The 8,200-nt window shown below is 35.2% G+C and overlaps 1 pseudogene; it reads right to left on the reverse strand.

Annotated features, from left to right (window-relative positions):
* Nucleotides 1-7,121: 7,121 nt before the first annotated feature.
* LOC103581853 lies at nt 7,122-8,200 on the reverse strand (annotated as a pseudogene).

An 8,200-nucleotide genomic window follows, 5' to 3' on the forward strand; every position in this document is an offset into this window, starting at 1 on the left:
TTCTTTCAGTGTGACCCTATCACTGAAGACCTCCCTGAATATTCCTTTTTAAGAGAGAAACGTCAAATATGTCCATGCACTGTCTCCTCTCTTTCCTCACAGCCCTGTCACCATCAGTACAGATTCTTCATTGTTTTTTCTCTTATCAGCCCCTTCCACCACCACAGAATGACACTCTTACTATGAAGTCCTCCTTATTATTCCTCAAGCTACATGGCCGTCCTCTGCACAGGCCTTTGCACTGATGTTCCCCTTGACTGGAACACTTTCCTTCCATATACCTGAATCACTGATTCTTCTCTCCTTCAAATATTTGCTCAGTTATCAACTTTTAATTGAGGTCTCTGTTGACCATATTCTCTCTCATTGATTCCACATGCCCCTGGCAGTGAACCCTCATATCCTGTTCTGTTTTCCACTTTATTTATTATTTTAATAGTACATTTTACCTTGCAACATGAGTGTATGACTAGTTTTTGTATTTTCCTGCTTTCTTCTACTGAGAATTTATAATCTATTAAAACCATAACTATTAAGGCCTGGCTTGCATATCAACATTTGAGTATTTCTTTCCCAGAATCTATGAGGAGCCTACACCAGTTGATTACATGTAATGCACAAACTTCAATAAATTTACAAAGCTTAACTAAAAGGAGCCATANCCTTTAGGAAACTTCCACAATACATTATACCCATTTGAAAGTACTAACTGTTATATTTTCTTTTTAACAAAAGGGTGCTGAGAACCCCATACGGCTTATTTTCATTCATCATTCCATATGGTGCTTATTGTTCTGCTCACTTAGACATGCATTAAACACTCAGTCCAACACCAGCATTATTCCCACAATTGTTGAGAAAGCAAACATAGCCTTTGTTAAATGACACTTTTGTATTATGTAGTGAACAATGGTTTTCGGTTTCTGAAAATAATGCTTCTATCAATCAAGTGGAATAACAGCACCTAGCAATAAATGTGCTCTGTTAAATCTACAAAAGTCTATGATTTTTTTCCTATTGCTCAGCAATTAAGTTTATGTAAATATGTAACTAAACATGTCAAAGCAATTTTTATTTTTTTTTTGTTTCTGTACAGCACATGGTTTCTTCCAGTATAATCAAATTGTCAAGTATTTTAATCACATATCACCATAACAGAATATGCATTTGACAAAAAATAATTAATCACCATTATTGTTATAGCCAAGTTTTCAAAAGCAAAAATACTGCCTAATAAAGGAAAGGAGTCATTAGGATACAACAAGCAGCTTTCTAATGACATTTCATTATCAAACATCAAATCTCAGATGAGCCTAAATTTATTATTCTCTTCTTTCTATACCTCTATACCTCTATACTCTTTTTTAAATGTGTTTGTGTGTTTCTCACATTGAGAAACATCTTGTTTTATTATGTCTGCATCTTCCAGTAGGCCTTAAGAAGTGTGCCTTTAATGACAGGCAAGTCAAAATGCCTACATTGAACAAATGCTTGTTCAATGAATGAATGAATAAGTAGGAACCTTGTGAACTTGAGGAGCACTAAATAAGTTCATTTAACATAACTATCAAGTTCCTTCAGTTACTCAAATAGAGTGTTACTGTCTAAACAAATTAGATTTAACTGTGCATGTCAGTCACTCTCTCTGCACCTTCACTTTAGATGCTGTCATACCAATCTTTCCGTCTTTCCAGAATGAATGTTTATTTTTCTCCCGTCATTCTTTCTCTCTCACTCTCCTCGAGTTCTTGGTCTCTCTCATGCCAGATGATTAACTCCTTGATCTTTGGAAGTATGTCCCCAGCAGTAATAAAATGTGTGATATTTTTCCAGATATTGTCCTCTATTTTTAATATTCTGAGTGAAGACACTCAAATGTATTTGATATTTTAGGACTCAAAATAAAGATATTTAATTTATATTCAGTTCATTGAATGTGTGATGCCCTTGTAATGATCCTGTTATGCATCTGCATTCCTTGAGGTTGTGTTCTATTTCACCCCTTTAAGATACAGTTTCTACCAAAATAAAATTTATAAGCTAACTTTCCTCTACTTCTTTTATTTCAAGAAGTATTTCAGGAATTTCTGAAGAAACAAATTAATCAGTGAAAATAAAATACGTAGAATAAAGTTGATATTTGATATCATATAGATTCAGCCACACTCTTACACTCATATATAAAGACTAACAGGTCATTAAAATATGTATTGCAGATTATTGTCTGTTAATTGGAGAAAGTAGTGTATGAAAAGTGAGAATTTTGCACAGGATACATGCCTTTCAAAATACAGGCGATAAGGGAAGATGGGTAGAAAAGATATGGAAAAATAGCTAAAGACAACAGAAGAAAAAGAAGACAATGTACTTCAAAAAAGAACGTATGTTGATATTTCTCTTATGAAGTATGGGAGAGAAAATATATCTGTTTATAATTATTAATTGTAATAAATTCTTCTACAGAGCCAAAGATTAGCAGGGTGAACCAAGACACAAAATCTAGTATATTTTATTGCTTACACAATTTTTCTAAATTAAAGTACAAAATATTAGGATAAAGTAATTAATTAATTGGCAAGAATCCATTTTCTCCTGGTATTTTTATGGCTCTCTACTTCTTTCAGTGTGACCCTATCACTGAAGACCTCCCTGAATATTCCTTATTAAGAGAGAAATGTCAAATATCTCCATGCACTGTCTCTTCTCTTTCCTCACAGCCCTGTCACCATCAGTACAGATTCTTCATTGTTTTTTCTCTTATCAGCCCCTTCCACCACCACCACAGAATGACACTCTTACTATGAAGTCCTCCTTATTATTCCTCAAGCTACATGGCCGTCCTCTGCACAGGGCCTTTGCACTGATGTTCCCCTTGACTGGAACACTTTCCTTACATATACCTGAATCACTGATTCTTCTCTCCTTCAAATATTTGCTCAGTTATCAACTTTTAATTGAGGATATTCTCTCTCATTGATTCCAAATGCCCCTGGCAGTGAACCCTCATATCCTGTTCTTTTTTCCACTTTATTTATTATTTTAATAGTACATTTTACCTTGCAACATGAGTGTATGACTAGGTTTTGAATTTTCCTGCTTTCTTCTACTGAGAATTTTTAATCTATAAAAACCATAACTGATAAGGTCTGGCTTGCATATCAACATTTGAATATTTCTTTCCCAGAATCTATGAGGAGCCTATACCGATTGATTACATGTAATGCACAAACTTCAATAAATTTACAAAGCTTAACTAAAAGGAGCCATATATTCTGATCATGATGCAATACAATTTAAAACTGATATGTGAAAAATCAAAAAAAAAATAACTTTTAACTCAAAATTATAAAAATAATATGAAAATCATAATCTTGTTATTTTTCATCAAATAAGAAGTAAAAAAAAACACTTCAGACTTTATAATGTACCAGAATAGGAATAATACAGATTAATACATACAAGTGAAAGTAAAGTGACACTCAGATGAATAATGCAAACAATTAAATTCCAGTATTATTTAACAGGTAGCAAAAATAAATAAGTCAAGCAGTTAATACTAGGTGCTAAGAACCTAGTGAAAGAACAATAGTGAAAGAACAATAAACTCAACCTAATAATGTAGGGGAAAGAACATGATGAAACTGAAATAACAATTAATGAATTAGAAATTTTAAAAAATTGAAATCCATTTATACAAAAAGGCAAAAAGAGTTGCTATTTAGTGGCCAAAGATGAAAGAAAAAATAAAGGAATAGTATGAATAATTCAGGAGAGAGAGAGAGAAAGAGAGAGAGATCAAGAAAGAGGAGATGTAAGAAGCATAGTTTAAAATATAATGGATTAGGGAATTAAACTATATTATAATTTAAACTGAATGAGATTTAATTATTTGATCAGACTTTGGCTTCTGCCACAACACAGTAAATGTTATAAGAATTGACTTCTCATTATACACAACTCTAAACCTGAATAAAATGGCTTTCAATACGGGGAAAACATTGAGCAAGAAAACCTTACTAATAGTAATGTTGCAGTCACCATGCATATTGAGGTGGCATTGCTATGGAAAGTCACCACTAAGCCTCTCATTTGGCTTAAATCCAGAGGCTCCCTATTGTTAAATAGTTGATGCTGGCTTCTGACTCTCCAAATTAGCCTGTCTCAGCATCACTAAGTTTTCAATGAATAGAATTGTCCTTCCCAAAGTTCATCAAAAATATAATAGAAGCAAGAGTATCTTCTTTATCCACACCAAAAAAGTAGCTCCTAAAATTCTGAGGAATGAACACACTTTCCTGTAAGAGTCACTTTTAAATCTATTTGGAAATTGATTTCATTATCATGATATATGCAAGATTCACAAAAAGAATTTACTCTGATTCTCACTGTGTGTCTTTTCAGATGCTTACTTTGCTTCCTTATCTTAGACAAATAATCCGCAAAAAATATTTCATCTTTCTTTTAATATTTTAATTTATTTTCATTCATATTAAAGCATTTAAACTCATGTTATAAAGAAGTGAGTTTTGAGTCATTAAAATAATTATAAAATGTTTACTAGTCTCAAGACTGATTTTGTCTTTCTGTTATAATTTTTTGTTTATAAAATAAAAAGGTGTATGCTAAGGAAACAAAATGCTATGTACAAATATTATTTGTAGATAAATTAGGTAACGTTGCCAAACTGGAAAGGAGAGCCCGAACCATTCCTTGTGATCCCTCAAAAGGTCTATCTATCAGCTGGTGAACACTTCATTCACATTGTCAGTTAAGGGAACTAGCCAATACATAATATTTGGAATTCTGGGGTTTATTTTTCTCAGATTTGCTAAAATTTTAAACAGCATTATGAGATTGCTCTCTGGAGTCAACATATCTTGGAAACTATGCAAATTCATGGAAATTAAACAACAGGTTCCTGAATGACAAATGAATCAAATAAGAAATAAAGCAGGAAATCAAAAAATGTCTTGAAAAAAACAAAAGTACAAGCACAATATACCAAAATACTTAGGAATAAATTTAACCAAGGAGGTAAAAGATCTCTACAATGAGAACTACAAAACACTGTTGAAAGAAATTAAAGAGGACATGAAAAGGTGGAAAGACATTCCATGCTCTTGGAGTGGAAGAACAAACATTGTGAAAATATCCATACTACCCAAAATGATTTACAGATTTAATGAAATACCAATCAAATACCAATGACATTCTTTGCAGAAATAGAAAAACAATACAAACCTTATATTCATATGGAACAAATAAAGACCTCAAATAGCCAAAGCAATCCTGAGCAAAAATGAAAATAAATTGAAGCCAGAGTCATAACAGTATGTGATTTCAAATTATACCACAAAGCTATAGTAACCAAAACAGCATGGTGCTGGCATAAAAATAGACATTTGGATCAGTGGAAAAAAATAGAGAGCCAAGAGTCAGCCCACAGACTTACAGCCAATTGATTTTTGACAAAGGCAACAAAAACATACATTGGGGATGACGCTGCCTCTTCAGTAAGTGGTGCTGGGAAAATTAGCTATCCATATGCACAAGAATGAAACTAGATCTGCACCTCTCCCCATACACCAATATCAACTCAAAATGGATAAAAGACCTGAAACTATAAAACTACTATGGGAAAATATAGGGGAAACACTTCAGGAAGTAGGACTGGACACAGACTTTATGAGCAGGAGCCCAAAAGCACAAGCAACAAAGTGAAAAATAAATAAAGAGGATTATATCAAACTAAAAAACTTCTGCACAGCAAAGGAAACAATCAAGAGTGAAACTACAACCTACAGAGTGGGGAGGAAATATTTTAAAGCTATACATATGACAAGGGATTAATATGCAGAATGTACAAGGAACCCTACCAACAATACAGTAAAAAATAATAAATAAGTAAATAAAAAATAACTCAGTTAAAAAATGGGTAAAGGAACTGAATAGACATTTTTCTAAGGAAAACATAGAAATGGCCAACAGGCACTTAAAAGAATGCTCAATGTCACAAATTATCAGGAACATGCAAATTAAAACCACTTTGAGTATCACCTCTCCCCCATTAGGCCAGCTATAATAAAAAAAAAGATGGAGAATAACAAATGCTGGAAAGTATGTGGGGAGAAGGGAAAGTTCCTATACTGTTTGTGGGGATGTAAACTGGTATAACCATAAGGAAAAACAATGTGGAGTTTTCTCAAACAATGACAGATTGATCTACCACACAACCCATCAATCCCGCTTCTAGGTATAAACCCAAGGAATGGAAATCACCATGGCAAAGGAATACTTGCATTCCCATGTTCATCACAGCTCTTTTTACAATATCCAAGAGTTGAATCCAACCTAAATGTCCATAGATGGAAAAATAGACAAGAAAAATATGGTATATATACACTGTATAATACTACTCTGCCACAAAAAAAAAAAAAAAAGAATGAAATTCAACCTTTCATAACAACTGGATGAGCTTGGACAAACCTGTTGAGTGAAGTAAGCCAGGAACAGAGGGGAAATACAGTGTATCTTCACTCATAAATGGGAGCTACAAGAGAAAGAAGGAAGGAAAGACCACAGTGGTGCATTGGACTTGCAGAGAGAGAGAGAGAGCATCCCTAGGGTTGTGGGATGGGGTAGTGGAGGAGAGGAAGGGGAAGGAGGTCAGGGATTATTTGGGTGAGGGACAAGGGTAATAATCACAATTTGTGGTAATGCACATGCTGATAGTATGGATCTGGCCATCACATCTTGGGCACTAGTGGTGACAGTCAGCTTTGTACCACATGGATATCCATAAACAATCAAAAAATATTTTAAAAAGCAGGAAGGTAAACCCAGCTCTTCTTTGCCTGCCAAACATAAATGTGTCCAGAACTCCACATTGAGCATTCCAGCACCAGGCAAGAGGTCTTCCCAGGTTCCCATCCAGAATTTCCAGCATTTCCCAAAGATACTGAGACTCAGAATCTGGGATCTGGGAAATATCCAGACTCTCCTGCCTCCTCCATAGTAAAAATAGACTTGGACTCAACCAGGCAACTCAAGTGACCACAGGACAGCCCAGATACTGAGCATTAAGATCCTGTCTCTACAAAACAGAACTCACCAGAGTACCATCAAAGCCTGAACTGTCCTTCGACCCCCATTGTCCAGATATGTTCCAGAACAGCTCTCAGAATTGTCTGGACAACATGGGAAAATGGGTGGTGGGGGTCCAGGTTCAGAATGGCTTCCCCATTCCTCCCTCCTGAGAAGTCTCTTCCCAGTATAGCATAGCTGGAACTTGGTCTCATGTAACTGAAGAGGATAGTTCCATGATAAATTGCCACTCCGGTTAGGTGGGAGCCACATGTAGAGAACACTTTTTGCCTCCCTTTAGAAGAACGCATTTTCAGAATAGCCAAAAGAATACAACAATAGGATATCAGGACAATCAGGATAGTGACTATTAATAGGAGATCAGGATGACCAGTATAGTGACTATTTCGATAAAGCCCACAAAGTACAAGAGGAGAAGCTGGTTTGTGTGAGTGTCAGAGGAAGAAATAGCAAGAAGAGGTGGAATATCACAAAAGACATGCTTAATTTCATAGGATCCACAGGAGAAGAGGTGGAATATCACAAAAAACATGCTTAATTTCATAGGATCCACAGAAGGACAGGCTGAATGGGGCGACTGTGTGTACAGTAGCAGGTAAAATGCCACTGATAGAGGAAGCAACCATGAGTGGCACATAGACTCTGGGAGACATGTTCACTGAATACAGAAGTGGGTTGTAGATGGCTATGCAGCGATCATAAGCCATTGCAGCCAAGAGAAAGCATCCCATGGTTCCTAAAGTAACAAAGAGAAACATCTGTGCTGCACATCCAGATACTGAAATGGACTTATTCTCTGCCAGGAAATTGACCAACATTTTTGGTGTAACAACTGTAGAACAGTAGGCATCCAAGACTGACAAAACACTCAGAAAATAGTACATGGGGTTGTGGAGCCTGGAATCCTTAATGACAAATACAACCAGTCCTAAATTTCCTACTAGAGTAAAAAAAAATAGATTGCAAGAAATAGAAAAAATAGGAAGACTTGCAGCTCAAAATCACCTGTGAAGCATGTCAATATAAACATGGTGACTTCGGTTACATTCTTCAACTCAATACTGTACACATTCACTTCTGATGACAATCCTTCCAT

The sequence above is a fragment of the Galeopterus variegatus genome, unplaced genomic scaffold, assembly GCF_000696425.1.
Source record: "Galeopterus variegatus unplaced genomic scaffold, G_variegatus-3.0.2 Scaffold14110, whole genome shotgun sequence".
Taxonomy (NCBI): domain Eukaryota; kingdom Metazoa; phylum Chordata; class Mammalia; order Dermoptera; family Cynocephalidae; genus Galeopterus; species Galeopterus variegatus.